The sequence below is a fragment of the Patiria miniata genome, unplaced genomic scaffold (assembly GCF_015706575.1).
Source record: "Patiria miniata isolate m_02_andy unplaced genomic scaffold, ASM1570657v1 HiC_scaffold_20, whole genome shotgun sequence".
NCBI lineage: Eukaryota > Metazoa > Echinodermata > Asteroidea > Valvatida > Asterinidae > Patiria > Patiria miniata.
In genome coordinates this window covers 2,477,721-2,498,975 of record NW_024037059.1, presented here as the reverse complement: position 1 = coordinate 2,498,975, position 21,255 = coordinate 2,477,721, and positions in this window count along the sequence as shown.

Here is a 21,255-nt window from a genome sequence, read left to right as displayed (position 1 = left end):
AAATCCTGTACAATACAAATCCCAGGTTGACCAGACGCTCAAATTGCACAACCACGGACATCTGTCAAATTATACTTCGCTTGCCATCCAATAAATTATTCAGTATTTAATCGGGCAGAAAAATGGAATATGTCTGGCCTTGAGTCTTTTGACTGGCAAAACACAAACATCCCCCTCTGGGGGAAAGGGGGGGGGGATTAAACCCATTGTGAATTGTCACAATGCAATGGAGTATCATTGACCGAGCCCAGCCCTTTTGTCAGACAGTTACGTAGTTTACCCCACACTGAGCTCACATCAATTTTTTTTTCAAGGAAAAATTAAGATGACAAGTTCTGTTCCTACGATCCCCTTGTGGGTATAAATAAACAACCTTGGAGCTATTTGTTTCTATGGTTTCTCACAGCCAACCACGAGGGATGTTTCTCAACATTTTGGTGGGTCAGGTTGCAAAACATGAGACAAAAAGTATGTGAACATTAAAATTATATATGATAAATGATGTAGACTGTTTGAAGCTCATGAAAAGTTCAAATGACAGCTGTGGTGTAAAACATGTTATGTCAGATGCATCAACATTCTTGAAATGCTGTTAAAATAAAAAAATAAAATCCTGGGGCTGGACTTTACCAAATCTAGTTTTGATGACGAGCATTTATTGGCGTTCTCTGAAACTGAAACACAATAGCCAAAACAAAGCTATAAATCTGAGAAAATTTGTTTACACAAAACAATAACAGATCTGGCCCCATGGGTTCGTGACGCATATTTACTACAGTCGGACATATGAAAGTTTGGTTTTGTTTGACTGAAAACAGCATATTTGCTACTAAAGGGCACCATTAATTTAGAGACGAAATGGCAAAAAGTACGAGAAACCTGACAGAATGTGTGGTTTCCAGACCAAGATGTCAGTTGGTCTTGTGGTTTTCCCTTATAAGTCACACTTATGCAGAAAATACCACATTGCAAATTTAAGAGTCCCATTGCAAAGAGTGCATGCCGGTATTAACTCACAAAAAAATCCGTCTCAAGTCTCAAGCCACTACCAGCTCCAGGTACTGTTTTGCTTACCACTTGGGTCTGTAGGAAGTACAAAGTGATCAACATCTTCTTTAGGAAAGAGTTCCATACATGGACATCCATTGACACCCTGTGCACAAACCCTACGACTGAGACTGGTCTGAAAAATTCTGTATTTTCTCAGTAAAAGCTTCAATATGTTCCCTGCTAAATTTGACTTTTTCGGACATGTTATCGCTTTCTGATGGCTGATAGGTCACTGCAGGGAAAATCAGTGATGCCTATCTGTGGAATTCTTCCACTTCTGTTTAATTATTTTATTTGTGAAATTAATCATGAAGGAATATCTAACCTAATGCATTTTACTTACAAATCAAAATATTAGAGTGGCCCGATATTTCGAACTTAGCAAGGACTTCTTCAGTTCAGAGGCAAATGCCTCCAAAGAAGTCCTTGCTAAGCCTCTGAAGAAGTCCTTGCTAAAGATTGAATAACAGGCCACTCTAATTTTTTGATTCGCATGTTTCCAGTTAGTGACTAGTGAGCAGCCTGCAGTTGCAGTAGTTAAATTCATATTCAAATTTTACTTACAGTTACCGTACTCATGAGTCAGTGGTGACAATCGGAACAGAAAATCCCAGTCCGCACCAACAAACTGCTCGTTCCACAAATGTGGCCCAAGAATGCTCCAAAATCCAAAGCCAACCTCACTGTCCGCTTTCAACTCCGCCAGAACTAGAGTACATCTGTCAACCTAATTTTCTGCAAGAAACTCTGAGACAAGCATTTGGAGTTCCAACATGTCTCAGACACCCAAACATGAAAGTTGAGCGCATTTATGAATGATGTACTTCACTTCGCAGACCTCCCCACCGGCAGCCACTTGCGCTGCTACTAAAACAAAGACGGCTCCCTAAGACCAGACTAAAGGCACAGACCAACCTTGACCCTAAACCCAAGGGGCCGAGCAGTGTATACATGTTCTTAAGGTCAGACTGGTCCCTCTTAAGTGGCTTCTTATCCAGGCTGATTTGATGGGTCTCTCATGCTCATGGCCGGTGATAGCCCCAGTCTTGCACCTGTTGATTAGCACTCAAATGTTCCCTGCCAATTCCTGATAATAAATAGTGTGGAAAGAAGGGACCACATTGATAGTGTGCTTGTGCATGGGGCTGTACTGGTGTACAACAGCAGGCTGCTCTTGGAATCAAGGGTGCTTTACTTCAAGATATCTTGGATCTTCATGGTTTTATCGATGTGTAATTTGAACAGCTGTTCCTACAAAGTTAAAGAAAAACTGACTTCTGAAGCAAAAAACCAAGTTGAGCTCACGCATAATTTTCACTATTTGCTATTTTCTGTTCATGTGAATTACAGAAAAATGGAGTTTATAGCACCCCTAAAATATATACTACTACTACTAGTTGAGGCTACTCGAGCCATACTCAACTCAAGATTTTGTGACCAATGGTTTTTCCAATGCTTGAAATTTGTCTTTGCCATTCAGCCCGATCCTGCCCAGGATGCATACTAGGAGACTAATCTTAAAACCAGGCACCCAGACAAGCTGGGTCATGCTAGCTAAGCTATGGGGATCAAAAGTACACCACCAATAAGGGTGGAGGGAGTGTTACCTACATGTAAAGATTGACCTTACTCTGTTACAGTGTTGACCGCATAATGCCACCTGTATTATGTGGTCATTAGACTTGAGCACATGTTTCCTGGACCAATTTAGGTACTTTAAAGGGGTACCTATCTGCAATTATAACACCAAGACTTCATTTATTCAAACTTTATTTTCATTTTGTGCTTTCAGGTACAGCAACGCACGTAGTCAGCATCCAGAATGCCCCAATAAAGTGGAGTTAGTACTAATTATAAAGTTCCGGCCCACTTCCTTAGTTTTAAAGACATCACTTTATACTGGCCACTTGAACCCTATAAAACACCAGCGGGGAAACCACGGCCGACCCACCAGCTAACTTAAGACCCTAAATCCTGCCCTCGGGCACCTAATGACAACCAAATGGGTACTAAAAGTCCCAAGTGTACCTCCTCAAAGTCCGATAAATAAAAATCCATAAATGCCAGACTTTGAAACCAATAAAAGCCAAATTATATCTGGACTTTTTTTTTAATCCGTCCGGTCAACCGAGCACAGGGGTTACACAAATAGCCCTCTAAGATTTTCACAGATTATGGAATTGGAATATCCTGCAATACAGGAAACGTTTGTCAGGGAGATACTTTTTTCAAGACCAAGTTGTTTTGACCTTTTTATAAGGCAGCAATGGGAAGTCACTTTGTTCAATGTTTCCGATCGATATTAGACCTTTTCTGGGGGGCAGTTGGGAGGAATTAGAGGCTTGGGAGTTTCAAGTGATTTGAAACGTACTTGGCAGGGAACCGGCAGTGAACCGTGCAGCCAGACATTATTATAAACATTGGCAGACCAACAAGTTGTAAATTTAACTTTGAGATCCGGAATAACGATAAGGGAAATCACTCCAAAATTAACAGCAAATGCAGGCCTTGAATGCCACGTTTTGCCCGTTGGGACAAAATAAATTAGATTTCCGTAGTGAAAAGGGCATTTCTAAATAGTGGACAACTACAATCAATCAATTACGTTGAATTCTGCTCCCCAACCAGCTATGGTGGATGGATGGATTTGGGGGTTAGTATTTTATAGAAAATATTGTTACACTAATAACTTGTTTGAAATTTTGTGTTCGCAGATGCTGGATAAATAAGAAAAACAAACTAGTTCCTGAAGTCTGGTTCCATGACCCCACTTATGGTGAAACAGAGCAATGTATAGACGTCTGGGAATTGTAAGGTCAGGGAACCACTCTAGCTGACTTGTACCCGTCCATAGGTGTGTGTAAATCGACGGGCAGTATTTTCCCAACGCTGGTCAGCCGACCAGCATTTTAAATTCATTCAAAAATACCACTTTTTCTTGAAAAGGACAGCACACCAGGTGCTATGATTTTACAGAATGCTTTAGAATGCTAACAGTCCAGTAAGGTATTTCATAATAATTTGGTAGTTTTGTTTTCTGATGTTTGCAAATGTTGCACATTCCCTTTAACTTGAACTTGTCAATTGTGGAGATTTGAATTTCAGACAACAGGAAATTTGAAGCAGAATTTTGCTTGGAGCTACATGTAAGTAAACAGAAATAAGTTCAGTTCGATCCTAGTTGGACCAAACAAAAACATTTGAACATGAATCGACACGTAGAAAAACAACAGAACAATTCTCAACTTTTGTGTAAATACCACAAGAATCAAAGACACATTGTTGCTTAGAATCAAGACACATTGCATTCACAATAAACTTTTGCTCAAAGTACAGAACTGAATAGAACCCCAACATTGCAGATGAATGGAGGAAAAAAAACACTGCGCATAGCAACATTTTTTTACCACCAGCGGATTGTATTCTGGGCCAAGAAAAACATTAAGTGGGCTACCGCAAATAAACAAAATTGCATGTTCAATGTGTGAAGGTTGTCTGAGAGTAGAAATTGTGTTTTTGTTGCCTGTGTACGTGATTTTTCGAAAGAAAAATAAGGACTGGTTGACAACTGTCACAATTTCTGTTGAGTCTGAGTTCTACAAGACCTTCAAAATCAAGGTGAGAAATGATTCCTTGGAACAAGCATCAAAGTTACTACATGAATTTCTTTCCAAAAATGTGTTTACTCTTTATAGAAAACACCTGCACACAGGAATTTCAGCAGTTGAGCAAACATGTACGTAACAGATGCATTCATATGCATTTGTCATTGATCAGCTCCTGAAACATTTATACCAGTAAGTTTTTCTGAGGAAACAAAAGCTACCTTGTTCCTTCTGCAAAAGCAATTAGACCTGATTTACGGCCCACCTTGACTTTTACCAGGAGAAATTATTAAAATCTTCCTGTTCTGTAATGTCCCCCAGACTGGCAGCTGTTCCAAACGACATACATATCCCATTGCAACATTTTTTTTTCACAAAAAAATAACGATGGTTGGCCTTGAAAATGGCAACATTTTGTGTTTGTACCTGGGCTGCTCACATGGCTGGTTTTGGGAATTCGAGGGACCGGCTCTTCAAAGGTGTTTTTATAATGGAATAGTTTTGTGCAGGGTACCGACTGCCATCTCTCTTTTGTTTGCAATCCAGACAATGAATGGTCCTTGCTTGAAAAGACCTTGCAGTTCTGGAAAATTAAATTTGTCCGACTCTTAGGGGGGTGGTATTATGTAACACACTTTTGAGAGGGAAACTGTTCAATCATGGAGCTCGGTGGTTCAATGCTACAGAAATGGTATAGCGGTAAGTTCTAGTCAATACTACAGAATTGATGGGGGAAACAACAATGTACCGGTATTCAGCGAGGTGGAAACAATTTTAAAAAATGGAGGGCAAATATTTGGTCTGGTAGGGGAGCTGTATCATGAAGGCAGGAAAAGAACGACAAAAAGTAAAAAAGAAAAACAAAAATAGAACAAACAACAGTCATAAAAACCAACAGTATTCTAAGTGAAATACCAGTACTTCTACATACATGTAAGCAACCACACTCGGAAACTTGTAAATAACTCTGAAGGTCCCAAGAGGAAATACTTTAATTATGTCCATGTCCATGTACAATGTACATGTACATGTGCTCCCTCCCTTTTTTTCATTTCTCCGCCCATCCCATTCTGCATTCCTTCATGCCCGTGGCCAACTTGCGAAATTCCTCAATAAAACAAAATTAATTGCAATCAGGACTTCAGAGGAAGGGGGTAGTCACAACGAATCATCAGATAATAATTTATGTATATCCCCAGGAAGGATTCTAAACTACCTCCAGATGCGTTATCGCTCGTCACCTGGTAAACACATAAATTGTACATGCAAGTAACATAATTTGCCACATGAGGAATGTAACAAATTGCCCCCAAACATGTAGAAGTTCTATAGAACCACATTAGTGCTAGCAGAAAGCTATACAGAAGCGGATGTAGAGTTAGCCACTGACTAATATGTTAAGAAACTAATTGGGCCAAAAATAATAAATAAAATGCTAAGTTCCTAAACAGATTCCTGAATTGCCTTTGAATGCAGGAATAAAATCGTCATAGATTTCAACATTTTCCGAAGGGGCATGCCCCCAGACCCCCCTAGCAGGCCGTGCCTTTGGAACCCCCCTCCCATTTCCTGAAGACTAGATCCGCCCATGCTATGTAGATTCTGTACATGTATGCACACTATGCAGGCATGCACAATTGGATTTTACAAGCACTTGCCAGACACTAAATATTGTACCTTAATTCATCTGTAAATATTTTGTCAGTGCAAGGCAGAAGCCATTACAGCTTTTTATTACATAACAAATATTGATGAGTGACCAACCCAATGGAATTTACATGCACATGTGCGGGATCGGCAAATCAATGCATTGTAAAACAGTGGACAGCTCGCCTGCCACACTCAAGTCTAATGGCCTAACAAACACACCGCACAGCCAGCCTGGTAACCAGAGCAGCTGAATGGAATGACCATTAACTTTGTGAGGAAAGGATTGAGGATAGGGGGGGGGGGGGGCGGTTACCAGACCTGGCAACTACATACAAATTATTATTGGATGTTGTGTACTGAGTAATTTCCCATTGTTAGGGGCTTGACTGGCTTGATAAGGGGGTGTTGAACAAACCATTAATTTCAGGCAGGGGGCAGCCCCGCAAATAAACAAGTGACCCCCTGGTTTGGGATTTCATATAATGATCAGTTTGAAATTAACTAAAAAATGTTGGTTTATTACTTAGTCAGCTATGCAAATTTACAGTGGAATTTGTTAACAAGTTGTTAAAGGGAATATACAACATTTGCAAACATCGAAAAATAAAACTACCAAGTTTTTGCGAAATACCTTAATAGGATGTTGGTAAATGACAGTCTGAAGCATCCTGTAAAATTATGGCACCTGGTATACTGTCATTTTCAAGAAAAGTGGTATTTTTGTATCAATTTCCAACGCTGATCGGCCGATCAGCGTTGGAAACAACTGGCTTTTTTTCAAATAGTGGCCCCAATTGACCATTGCACTTGTTTGCAATCAATTACAAACCTATAAACGGGTACGAGCCAGCTAGACTGGTTCCCTGACCTTACTATTCCCCAATGTATGTAAACTGCTCTGTTTCTTCTTATATGGAGTCAGGGAACCAGACTACAGGAAAATGATCGTTTTTCTTGGTTTTTATAGCATTTTCGAACCCAAAACCTCCAAAAAGTCAGTGTAACTATATTTGCTTTATATTTCCAACCCCCAATTCCATCCATTTCTGAAAATTACAGCAAAAGCAAATGATGTATATTCCCTTTAAACATGATACATGATGACCCCCTGGTTTGGCATTACGATCAGTTTCAAAAAGTGTGAAAAAAAATGTGGGCTTAGGTATTAGTTATCAATGTACAACTCTAGGAATTTGGTAAGAAGTTGTTAAGCACGGCACTATTTGCAATTATGCAGCAAGGTAGTGTATGTTGTGAGGGAATTCCAACCACTACAATTTCAAAAGCTTTTTTGAGGGTGTTTGCCTGCCCCCACACATCTACGGATGCAGGCCGGTAAATACTAAAATAGGCCCGAAATTGCCTACGCCGGCCAAATCAAGCCTTGCATGCCCTCAAATTACTTATTAGAGCATATTGAGGGCCGTGAACTTGAGGATTCGTAAAAAAAAGAAGGGTGGAAGCTGTGCAGAGGCTTGTGAGCTCGTACCTCTGGATGAGTTTGGATGAAATTAGGCCTTTCAATAGCTCTATTTTGCAATAGAGTGTAGGTGTCCTTTTCAAAATGGCGATGGGCTTCAGGCCTGCTTTAGGAGGTTATCATCTTTGGATGGAATTTTCTCCCCAAATCCATTGGTTAACCTCCAAGAATTGAACAGAGAATGAAAGATGATGAAATAAGCTTTAATTTGATGTGTGTCTCAAACACCTTGGAGAGTTGTATGTAAGTATTTTTGTATTAAATAATGAAAGGTTTGCGGAAACACCATGTGCGAATAATTTCTCAACTAAGAGAATGGTTCTGAAAAGAACCAGAGGTATAAACTCGAAATTCCGGTCAGTATGCTCTGACCGTCTTCAGGAGAGTGCCTAAACTCCAAGAAAGTAAACACTTAAGTAGTAAGAGCGAAATCGATGAAGTGTGAAGTTGCATCCTGTGTGGATGCCAAGTAGCTGGAGTCTCCAGTCTCCAGTCTAGTCTGGTCAAGCCCCAGGGGAGTTCAAACTTGCAAGAACAGTGACCCTGACCTTGCCTGGGGTTTCAATGTGCCTGGAAAGGGGTCCACGGAGCAGGATTCCTGACCTTCGCTATGTTAGCTGGATTAAAAGACTACATTGCATGTTGGGACATTAATCATAAACCGAAAGTGACGGGCAAATACATTCACAGACCAGGACTGCCAAAAATGCTGCTTATTCTATCAATCATTCTTGAGTGACAGGAACACATGTTCATGGTTCTGACTACCGGTAGGTCTGAATCAGTTTTTACCAGGACGTCTATGGCCCAGCAAAAATCCCCCTGGATTCTAAAGTTCTTTTGCTCATTTCTCATTTTTGTCTCCAGTTTTACGCATTACATACTCAACAAAAAAGTGCAATGTAAGACCGTAAGACGTACAGTATTGTGCCATGTCCAATGTTATTGTATTATTATCTTGGACAATAAGCCAGTTCAGCATCTCGATGAAGTAGTCCAGGCCAAAGGTCATTCGGGATGAAATCGCTGACGTGATGTTACGTAATGTTACCTGAACACCCAGTCTGCTCGCAATTAACACGCGAGCATCGTGCGCCCGTCTCCCTGAGCGTTCATGTGCCTATGATGAGCGTTCGTTTAAATCCCATATCATTGTGCGAATGTGCAGTCGAAATACCATGAACTAGCTTATTACAGCAATGCCTGTTTCTATCTGATGTTACATTCAGGGAAAGAAAGGCTGACATTTCAAAATGTCAATAAACCAATCAATCGAAATCGAGTTGACATTTTTACAATCTGTCTTAATCTTGAGTTGTTTTTTCCTCAAATCTGCTCCCAGGCAAAGGTTGTGGCTCTTTTCTTCAGGTGATAAGAGAAAGTTAAATACTTTGTAAACAGACATCCCACCCCAAGAGAAAACAGATGAGGACAGTTGAAAGGCCGCTTCCTGGATGCAACACCACTCTGTCATTGCACTTGGAAATAAGGATGTTGTACTGTGTATTTAATTTCATGGAAGCTTAGAAATGGGAAGCAGCACCCCAAGAGACTTCGACTGAAGACAGAGGCAAGAGCATTTCCTGGATGAACTTTGAGTCTGTAACTGACCTTCAAAATACTTGTTGGGGGGGGGGTTGGTTCACCTACAGGTGCTCAGAGACAAGCAGAATCATAGACTGATCTGACGAACAAATTTAGTAGCCATATTTCAGGTGGAACCATGTCTGCGTAACCATAGTGGAAACCATGTACGCAATCTTAAAGACATGGCATGCACCCCTTTGGTCCCTATTGGTTGAAGGAGCCCAGAGTGCATGGTACTACCTGAGCGCGACTCGCACGAGCCCAGTGCCACCACAGAAAATGGCTGTCGCCGAATTAGTCTATACAGTGGACTCTATGAACAAACAATAGAGTGCGATGTTTAGATTTCTCATAAGAATCAACTGGGGGCACTTCCACGACAGTGATGGTACACACTTAATCTGTTAACTTTGCCAAAATGGTATTCAATTTGCACGGAGTAACAAGGACTGGCCAGTATTTTTCATATTTTGGACAGGAATTCTTTTTGCGAATAACAATAAGTTTTTATATCTGAGGCGTCTGGATGCATTCGCGGTATGTATGGTATTCTAATCAACGGAAAGATGGACTGCTGGATTAATGGAGGACAGTATATTTGTAGGAAGTCACCCGTGACTTGGTAAATGGGTCGCTTCCACGCAAACAAACTCGGCCGCACACAATTTCGTGAGGCTCATATTTTTTCAAAGCCAGAAAAGTTATGACTGAATATGCCCAAATGACAGACCGCTAATTAGTCCTTTCCTTTGCGGTGATTCGCCCCAAAAATAAGCCTTTCCAAAATACGACTCCATCTGGGTTTTAGGAGGGTCCGGTTGCTCGTTAATGTAGATTGAGGTAGATGTCATCCTAAGAGAATATTTTGTAAGACAGAGAGAATTGCCCCTTTCCTGTAGATGATTCCCATGTTGTCATGAATCATGCAATGAAATAATAATGCAGGCTGTCATGGACTGTCATGAATTACAAAGGTGTGCAATGTCTATTTTTGTACTAAGCACTATGCAATGACACACTCACTGTGGCTACAAGTGACAAACTAAAACTCCATTTCCGATCTGATTTTTTGAAAAACAAAAACCCCAAATTCCTTCAGAAACACATACATTAATCCATGGCAACCTGTAAATCAACAGTCAGACAGCCCATTAAAGTCAGAACCAAACGACTTTGTTGAAAACACCCAAGAGAAATTCATAAAGTGCAGTGCCCAACGTCGCCGGCCCGAAGCAACATGTTTGAAGACATCAGCTCTTGAACATCTCCAACAAGTGACCTCCTTGACCTACCAACACATTAAATAAATACATCTTGACTCTCCAAGGATGCCTAACATTCCTTGAAGACAGGAGGGAGAATATAAAAAAATGAGGGAAAAACTATCCAGGACTGCCAAGTCCCAAAGTCACGTCTGCCCACTCTTGTTTATTTTTCCAAACATACCGGGCGGTTATTATTTTTTTGGACTGCAATGCAATTACACGTAAGACTGCACATGTTGTTCAGTTTTTTTTTTTGTTCAAACCGTTTCATATAAACGATCAATTTGCGGCTTTTGAACTGCAGTTGAACTCTTCCACCGGTAATTATTTTGGCAACTACCGAGACGGGGAATTGGTTGATTGTTTGGCACGTGAAACCGGAGGTTCAAGCTGATCGGATTTGTTTAATTGATGTTGCGCAGTTCGGCAACTGGCATTCCTATTTTAAAGTGTTGTTGATGGGGGGAAAGGCAAGTTTGTGACACCAGTAATGCCGGCAATTTGTGATATCCCCTGTAAGTTTCGATAACTGATTAAATTACATGTAATCGCACATGTACATTGGACTGATCATAACCAAGATTGACGTTCAAGTTGACTTCACAGTTGACTATAAAAAGCGTACAAATCCCACTTAAACAAAAATCTCCCTCAATAAAATTATGGAATGAATAATTACACCTGTTCTTTTTCGCTCATGTTAGTGGAAATGGGTTCAGTGGCAATGTAGAGCCACAAACATTTCTTCGACACTTTCCACAGAGCTTCAGCTTTGCTTAGTCACACATTAATCACGACATTCGGGTACCGGAAGGTACTTCGCATAGCAAAATGTGTCAGGTTTGAACAATTTCAAAAAACATCTTCCTGGTTTTTGCTGCATATTTTAACAGAGGAGTCACAGGATGAAATGAGAACGTCAACATTCCTTTTACTTAGAGAACGTTTCGAGCAGGGAGCTCAATGTAAGGTAATTTGTACTTGTCGGACATGTACGCGTCTCTTGGACTTAGACTAAACCAGGAGTTTGAGATAAGTTAACTATTAAACTAAAACTCAAATTTGACTCTCAATTAAGAAAAAGAAAACTTGAGTATTTAACGATTAGGGACTGAGACTTAGACTGAAGACTACTAGGACTCAACCTACAATGTGTACATGGCTCAGACCTGAGGCTGGACTCGAATGCAAATCAGATGCTTGGAGCCCATCTTGGTTTCCCAGGGTTGTAAAAAATACCAAAAATTACCAGAAGTTACGACCAAAAAAAACCCTGACGCCACTTTTACAGTTTGTCCGCTGGCCCGCAGACCCTCCGTCTGATAAACCAGGACCATTGGACCTTGCGGTCACTCATGGCCCTATCATCTCTAGCCAATAATAAGAGCCCACCCGAAATAAATGACTGCACAGCAAACAAGGAAAAGAAAAGGCACTGTCATTGATGAATTTGCCATGCAATTAAAAAAAAATGGACCAAGCGGCATTCTTTTGGCCAATATTTGGTATACTGATACCTCTGGCTTGGTACACACTGGCACATGCGAACTTCTGAACCGGTGCATTGTTACAACACAAAAACAAGGACGTGCTTTCTGGGCCTCCAAATGCTCAATGACAGAGTAATATAGACCCAATTTCCGTCATCTGAAGCGTTTCAAGTCAACTGATTAAAGAGATTTTCATGAATTTTTTCTACACAATGCCTTTTTTCTCTGATTTTTGTGTTCAGTCAAAATATATAGGTGGACATGGACATCCGGGAATTATTTTCATTGGCTGATCTAGCTCCCAGACCCAGTTTTTTTGAGCTCAATGGTTCTGGAGTCTGGAGTGCCGAATGGTAACACATAGCAACCAATGAAAATGCACGTGATATTTTCATTGGCTCGTACGATCGTGACGTAATGCCGTGCCGTCCTAGTCGCACACAAAAACAAACTATACACACATCATAACATGTGAAATTTCTTCTCCAATGTACTAGCCTCACAAAAATCCATCCTATGGTGTTGCCATCAACATGAAACTCTCTCACCAAAAACTTTATATTTATACAAAGTGACCAACCTTTTCTTGTAAGTGTCCTGACACGCACAGGACTCAATCTTGAGCTGCATGTCCAGGACCAGGCGTTTGACGTAGCCCGGCGAAACAGGCATGTGTCCCTCCTCCTCCTCGGATTCCATGACGGAGCTCGTTACGATGGCTGACGACCGCATCCCCACACGGGCAGGAGAACCGAACATGGGCGAGGCCGTGGGAAAGTCACTGGAGATAACTTTCCGGCCAGTCAATATTTTAAAAACCGAGTGTCAGTAGTCCTGTTTTCATCTGCATTCAGTTTTGTGGAGACCGGTCAAGAAAAGTTTCACATGTCCAGAGAGTGGTCCAGTGCCACGGCACAACCACGGAAGTGAAGAGTTTCACACCCAGTAAAAACTACTCCAAATGCACTGACATGTCAAGAGCAAAGACCTTAGTGAGAAACTGTGGGAATAAAACTGCACACACTGTTTCAACTGCTTCGCCCAATGTGTAGGCGTTACACTCTGCATGTAAGTACATGTACACTGCTGACGGGAGGTCAGAATCCAGACCTTCAGGGTCACGCTTCTATCCCCTAAATGAATCCCAGGTCATGGAAGAGTTGCAGCCTTAAACAGCAGGACAGTATCTCTCACGTGGACTGTGTGTGTGTGTGTTAAACTAGCATCCGTGGGTCCGCATTCCAACTGCTTCCCCAGGCCTGAAGTTGACAAACACAAAACTGAAACTGTGCAACGCAACAATACGGGACTGTGCCCACAACAATGCATGGCTATCCATTTGCCCGTGTCATTTCTTTTTGTCTGCCCAAACATGGGAAGAGCTCAACCTGGTTTTCCCAGCGTCACCCAAACTCAGAGTCCTGAAAAGGTTTTCTTTTTTTGTGTGTGTGTGTGTCCAACAGCCGCTCACTGCGCAATATAAATGAGAGTGTTTCATTGAGGCTTGTTCAGTAATCCATCAAAATCTTCCCCATGCACTGATCAACAGCACTCAGGAGAAGAGGGAGAAAAAAAAGGTTCAATTCAGCTCATCCGTGTGACAACCTGGACGTCCACGCAGCAGTTCATCCATTCAGAGGAAATCCCCTTCCTGAATTCAGGACTACAGAAGCCCATCAAAGGCCGACCCTGGGAAATCTCAGAAACTGAGTTTGGGGAAGGACAAGTGTTGACAGGATTAGGCGATGGCATGGATAGTTACCTCCATTAAAAAAAAATCAGGCTTGCCAGTAGGCAAATGTTTAGAGTATCCAAACCGGAGTTGAAATAATCACTGAGACACTATATTCCTCACGAGGTGCAATTTCTCAAACCTGTAGCCATTGACAGTTGTTACTCCTGCTCTGGTTTTGTTGGCACTGCATGACCATGGACATCATAAAATCTTGCTGGGTGTAATGGTGGGTGGCCTGGGCTGATTTCCCTTGGGGTCTTGCCCAAACAAGACCACTGACTTGCAGAAGGAGAATCAATCTTGTCTATGTTGTCACACTGGGTGACACAAGAACATGCCTTTTTGGTTAAGCAAGGGTGTCCATCTCAATCTTTGTCTCCAGAAATAAAGTCCAATGACTGTTCCATGGCAGACGAAAACTTTAGACGTTGGTGCAGCCCAGAATTCCTCCACGATAACTTCCAAGAAATCCTCCCAACGTTTTACGTATTTCTGTATTACAGGTGAATACATGTACAAGTCTTTCTGTCTGCTTAGATGTCCTGTGCGCGTTTCAATCTTTGTCAGCGTCCAAACAAAAACAGACTCAAAGCTTTAATTGTGAGACTCAAACTTTGGGACGTCCACATAACCCGCAATCCTCGCACAACATCCTCAAAGAACAGCACAACCTGTTACCTGTACCTTCAGGCTGAAAATGCTGCCCCTTCCCCGAAAGCTAACACACATCAGTGACTTCCACATGGATCACTGCAGTTTCCAAGATGACTGATATCCCCTCGCCAACTCTCAATAACCGATCCCCTTCCCAAGCCAATCAGCTCAGGCCCCGACGTCAACCCGCAAACATCCTTTCTGTTAGTCACTAAACTCTGCCTCACCCCAGAGGTTACTGTTGACCTAGACAATCCCCAGTCCTTTCCTTTGAACTCAAGTCTCCTCGAGGGAGAAAAAGGACTTTCTGTGGGGGAGGAAGCCACTTTCCCCGTTAAGTCAAAACTGCAAAGTTTATCAGCTCGTGGAACCAGGGCCAACTGCATCCGGTTCTGCACGCTGGCTGACACTCGCTGACACACGCGCATGTGGAACATGTTATTATGTGTGTCTTTTAAGGAATCCAGTGTGTATTTTTTTGTAAAGTTTGGTTCCCTGGGGTTCGAAAAAGAAGGAGGAACTTCCTTCCAACCGCAGAGCTAATCCAAGCACTTAGTTTCAATGGGGTTCGGGATCAACTTCAGAGAATACAATTTCATTTGATGCAGAAAGGTCCACCTTTTGGGGGGGGGGTGGAAACAGAAATACTGATCTAAAGAAATTCTGTTAGTATGTATGTAAATGTTCTCTGTTGCAGAATATGCCCTTCCTTGAAAAAAAAATGATGATACTTTTGAGGTGGAGGTAAATAAAACTGTTTCCCTAAAACGTCTCTTGATTTGCATGCCCCAAAACCCGCTGCAACACTTGATATCACATGAAGTGGTCACAGACAGAAAGGATCACATACCCCATTGTATTTTCAACAAAACAAATTTCCAGGGAATAATGTAGTAACACTGCAGCCAGACACACGTAGTCTACAAATGTTCCTGCAAGCAAGAGTTTTGTTTGGCGCCAAACGATTGGCTCCCTCTTTTGTCCAAAGCAAAACTGAAAAGCTGGCATGCAAAGCGGCTGGCTGTCGATAACGCCATAGACTTTGGATTATTAATTACGATGTTTTTCCAAAACGCACACGGTCGCAGTGATCTCGCGACATGGGAGTTCTGTACCGAAGTTCATGTAACACAAGCAGTGCTAAGTAAAGGTTCAAATGTTAATGTCGCTCCGATCAAATAATCAGGAATCTCACTGGGAGTTTCCTAAATTAGCTATGAATATAAATTTAAACGATTACTTCTTATCAATCAAACACTTGACATTTTTCTGGGTACAAGTTCATAAACTGAAAATCCCCACATATGCACACACAAAAAACAAAAAGCAAAGATAAAACGCATAAATTTTACAGAAATGGAAATATTACAGAGCTCCAAAATGAGAGGGTAGGTTACAGATTGAGGAAATATAGTTTCCCTGTTCAGTCTGCTCTCTGGCCATTATTTATCAAAACTTTCCAAATTATCATCTTTACTTAGTGGCTTCCTTAACTCTCCAAAAGTTTAACACTGCAGTAAATGAATGGCAAATTTGGTACCTGAACAACAAAGGACATCAAGTCCTTTTTGAGCACACGAGATAGTACAAAGTAGCTAGACTAAAGCTCAAGGCCTAGAAGGTAATAATTATACCACATTTTCAAAACATCAAAAAACAAAACTACCGAATTCTTTTGAAATACCTTATATGTACGTGACTGTAAGTGAATAATAGTTTCAAGCACCCTGTGAAATCATGGCACCTGGTGTGCTGTCAGTTTCAAGAAAAGTGGAATTTTTGTATAAATTTCCAACGATGGTCGACCGACCACAGTTAAAAACAAAATTGACTTTGTCAAATACTGTCCCAAATTTTCAAAATTTAGTTATAGTCCACATTTTGTTTGCAATCGGTTACACATCCGCGAATGGGTGCAAACCAGCTAGTGTGGTTCCATGACCTGACAATTCCCTGACGTCTATAAAGTGTCTGAAGTTGGGGCAGGGAACCAGACTACAAGAACGGCATTTTCCTTCTTAGTTTTTCCAGCATTTATGAACACAAAACTTTAAACAGGTCAGTGTAACAACATTTGCTATGCAATACTAACCAAAAAAATCCACCAATTTCTGAAAATTACAGCAAGAGCAAATATTGTGCATTACCTTTAATCCAAAAATACTTTAAAATCCTGAGAGTGGGTTCCTGATGGATGAAGCAATGATGGTCTAAGATGTTGTAGTCAGTATAAGGTCACATAATATAACAAGATATACCTAGCATGTTGAATTATTTTACAATTATTTTCAAATGTACACTGACACTCAGAAACTAGTGGTTAAAACTAACTTTGGTTGTTCCAGATATAAACAGGTTTTATTAGTGTTTGTCCACTGGGTTTACCGGTAAAACATTACTTTGATGTGAATGATAAATGTTAATTCCAAATTTCCAACTTCATACATGTACATACCCGTCGGATAGATCGCCCTCGTCCTTTTCCCACATCGCCATTTTAAATGTGATGCAATCACGACTGTTAAATCCGGCGGCAAAGTACAGAAACGCTTATATTACTCGCATTTTTGCGTGTCCAAAACAAGGGCAAGTGCCGGTTGCTGAGAGTTCCAAAGACTGAAGCTGCTTTTAAATTCCCAATGTTCCAGCACAGAATCCGATAACCGTCTGACGATTTGGGGTGATTCTAATGTCGCACTTAATCCTTTATTCGAAACTCGCAGCAACGTTGAAGTGAGGTGTCCGTGTCTCACAATAGCAAACAAACAACGATGTTGCACCCTCCAAAAATATGAAAAACCGCACACTTCAAAGCCGGCACATTATTTGTCGCGGGGTAAAAAAGAAAATAAATAAAAATTGGAAGTGCTCATTGTGTCCTGTAAATAATTTCTGAAATGGTTAACCTTTGGCCAGCCCATTACCAGACGGAGCGGGCCGCACTGCAAACAAACACATTGGGCAATGTCTGTGTGTGTTCCTAATATTAAATAATAACCATATCTAATAAGCTGATATTGCAGGAATGAAGGGGATAAATATCTGTGCACTTTTTTTTTTAAGAAGCATCGGAAGAGTTGAAACATTGGTTTAAACCACTTGCTCAGTGTCAAACTTTGGAATTTTGGGTTTATTTTTTGTGATCAAATGATGAAGTTGATATTGACTGCTTTTTTTTCCCTTTTCTTTTATATAAAAAAAACCCAGTAGCAATTTATGCATGTAACAAGTAGAGGAATAAAGTATAAATCCTGGCTATATCTTTTTTGTCTTATTCTCTGAGTGAGATTTCTGTTTAGACTGAAAAGTCAGGACCACTGAACTTTTATTATTCGTGAATTAAATTCAAGTTACTCCAGTGGGTAATGAGTATGCAGCAGCTCATGTTTCTAACAAAACATTTGAATCTTTACTTTGGGCGAACTTGAAGGGAATCAAACTAACGTAAACCAAAGGGAAAGATGAACAAAAGAAGTATACTATCTAAACTTGACTAGCGACAAAATTTTGTCTTAAGTATTGAGCTCAGATGTAATTTTTTTTGAAAAACAGAAGTTTGTGGGTTTTGCTATAAAACCAACCAATTTGCTCACACAAAACTTTACCTTCAAGGTTGAAGTAAAATTCATTTGCTCCAAAAATGCTAAAGTCAAATGCTACCCAACCCTACCCTGTGCGTGACTTCACATCATAAAATATTTCAAAAGCATTTAGCAACTCATCTGTTAGACATGTTTATTCCCCAAAGTCCTATTTAATTTTTTTTTTACCGGGCACAAAAAAAACCTGTTAACCTTTGCCAAGTCTGACGTCAGATTTCGTATCACTGTCAGGAACATTTCTGGACGCAATCAATTATGACAAACCCAGGCTCTGCTCATGACAGGTGCATTGTTAATCATTTCTGTAGTAACCACATTTTTTTCCCCCTTTCTCACACAATCCATTTTCAGATCGACACTTCAGCATTCTCAAATATTATTTAAAAGCCGCAAATGGAGAGCTTGTTCACTTTAACTGTTTCAATCGTCCGAAAAAAAACCCCGAAATAAATTGGCAGCTGAAATGTTGACACAGGCTCAAAGGCATGAATTATGTGTAAATAACGGAGACCGTACCTAAGATTGATAGCCAGAATAGAGGACAGAGAGGAAGGCGAGACTTTTGACAATTTGTGACAAGTCCTATTTGTTCTCGTCTAATCCCCTATTTAGCAGCATCTTTGCGGGAACAATATTAGCAAAGCCACTGACTGATTTTTTTATTTTTTACAAAACGGTGGAAATCGTGTGTGTTCCCAGACAAAGTGCAAACTGAGAAATAACAAAGTTCCAAAGGTTTACTGAACAATGGTGGCGCTGTTGCAAATCTCCAATACTTGGGTTAGTTTTTTTTTAAGTCTGTCTTACCTTATAACACAGATTAGAAACGTTTTCCTGATCTACCATTTGACAAAAAAGCATTCAAAATTTATAAGCCAATTCCATGTAGGCTCTGAAACTGCCATGGATTTTGCTGCTGAATTTCCAAAACTATTCAGCCATTTTTGTTTTCTGCTAAGACCTAAGTTACAGCACTCTTTCTTAACCCCACCAGGGACCTAGACGCACGCAACAATGTGCAGGGGACAATGCATTCTGCAACCAAATCTGCAGGGACCCAAGCTGGGTTTACAAACTTCGGTTTCAGTTTTCAGAGCTTTTCTAAAGAGGGGCAGGGAGGGAGGGGTGTAACCCAAAGAATTGCACTCCTCAAATTTGTATACTATAGGCACAAACAACATAGGGCTTGAATACTTTTGCTTTTTTTTTGGAGACCAGGGCTTTTCAAATCTGAGAATCAATCCAAAAAGGGATTACTTTGATGAAAAGACCAAACATGTTACAATATTACGTGTACAGTGCCTGATGTCGGAGCGAAAACTTTGTTGTTGTTGTTGTCGAAGCCTCTTTACATCAAAATAAAGCTTCATCTGTGGACTACTCTGAAACCATAAAAGTTCACACCAACATTTTGCGGTATTTCAGTGGATTCGGGACTATACAGCACAGAAATGTCATGTGGGAGTTTTCGTCTTGTTTATGGAAGTATACAGATATTTATTGCAAAGTGATGGATGTGGGTAATTTTAGGGGTTGCACTCAGATGTTGGACTCAAATGAAGGACTCTTCTAAATTACGGTTTCATGCAAACAGCATTTGTGCTTACAAGTTACAATTGGTCCTGAACTCAGCTATAGTGCGTGGCTTAAAATCAAACTCAAAGTGTGTGAAGCCAAGCATGAAATATGGCAAGTTTTAAAATCTAATATATATATCCAAGATGCAAGATATATCCAAGATGCTTGCTATGCCAGTGTGTGGTACAGTTGATTCTCAATACTTTGAAGGAGTAAAACTTAACAACAGAGACCCTTGTGTGACTTAATGAAATGAAGTGGCCTCTTTAGAAACTGTGGGCAAAGGACAGAGAGTGAGATAAATTTTTATTTTTTATTTAAATAGTCGAGAAAACCATTTCCTGTATTGTTTCTGATCTCCCTAGGTGTCAGTTTTAAGAGTTCCAATTTTGATAACTTTAATAAATTGATCATCACCCGTTGTTCGTGTTCGTTAATCATTGCTTACGGCTTTGGATAACACCTTAAGTAAGCTCCACAAATGAAGTATCAAAAAGATGGTTGTTTTTGCGAGCGCGCATTTATGTCCAATGTTCACCCATGATGGGCTTTTCAGACATTGTGAATTGTAACTATGTGATTAATGACCCCATCCAATGTGTACTTTACACTCCTGTGAAATAGAAACACATTACTGCGATTATATTCCCATTTTTAACACCGTGGAAAATTTGTATTCAGATAACAAAAGCTTGCGTGCCAAAGTCTTCTGAAGAGGTTTTGACTCCTAATTTGGCCAAGATAATAGTTTAGATTTTTCCGAACAATAGGTTGTTTGCCGGTGAGAATCCAGTTGTTCTTTTGGTATTTTAAGTTTGCTCAGAGTTAACTTTTGCATTTTTTCACGTCAGAAATTTTTAGACTGTGATAAAGAGCTTGTGCACGACCCATGATCCCCCAGGGTCGTGGGCACTGAGCATGTGCAGTCGAGCCGACAGCGCCACGTCCGCACAACGCTCCGCTGGGGATGCTGAAAACCATCAGTTGTTACGACAACCATGAGAACAAAAGCTACAAATTTGTTTTTTCTTCGGTAATTTGTTCACTGAATATGAAGCTCCCAAATTGAACAAGCACACGTCAATAGTTCTACTTGATTTTTAAAAGCAGAAATAATCACTTCTGTAAATCTTGCATAAATTTGCAAATTTAAAAATATGTTCACAAAAAGGGATCCTCGCTTTGAAATTAATTCTACATTGATGGGAAAGCCTGGTCATCCGATACGCTGACAGCACATGTACCCTACCTGAACCCTGACACTTTTGACAAGAAAACATGCAAAACGTGCAAAAAAGTTGATTTTTTTTAAAAACAGGTCCCCTGCCTTAACGGAATCAAACTCCGTACAATTCTTTGTTGGAGAAGAAATGCAAAACCTTGGGAATATTCGTTCTTAGTTTCACGGTAGGAAAATTCCCAATCAGTTGCGAGCGGTGTGCCATTACACGATACACATGAACCCACACGCGACCAAGAAAAAGTGCAAAATACTCGATACAATAAAGCAAAATTGAAAAAAACCCACCAAGCTTCACTAATCAAGCCTTATAAGTTAA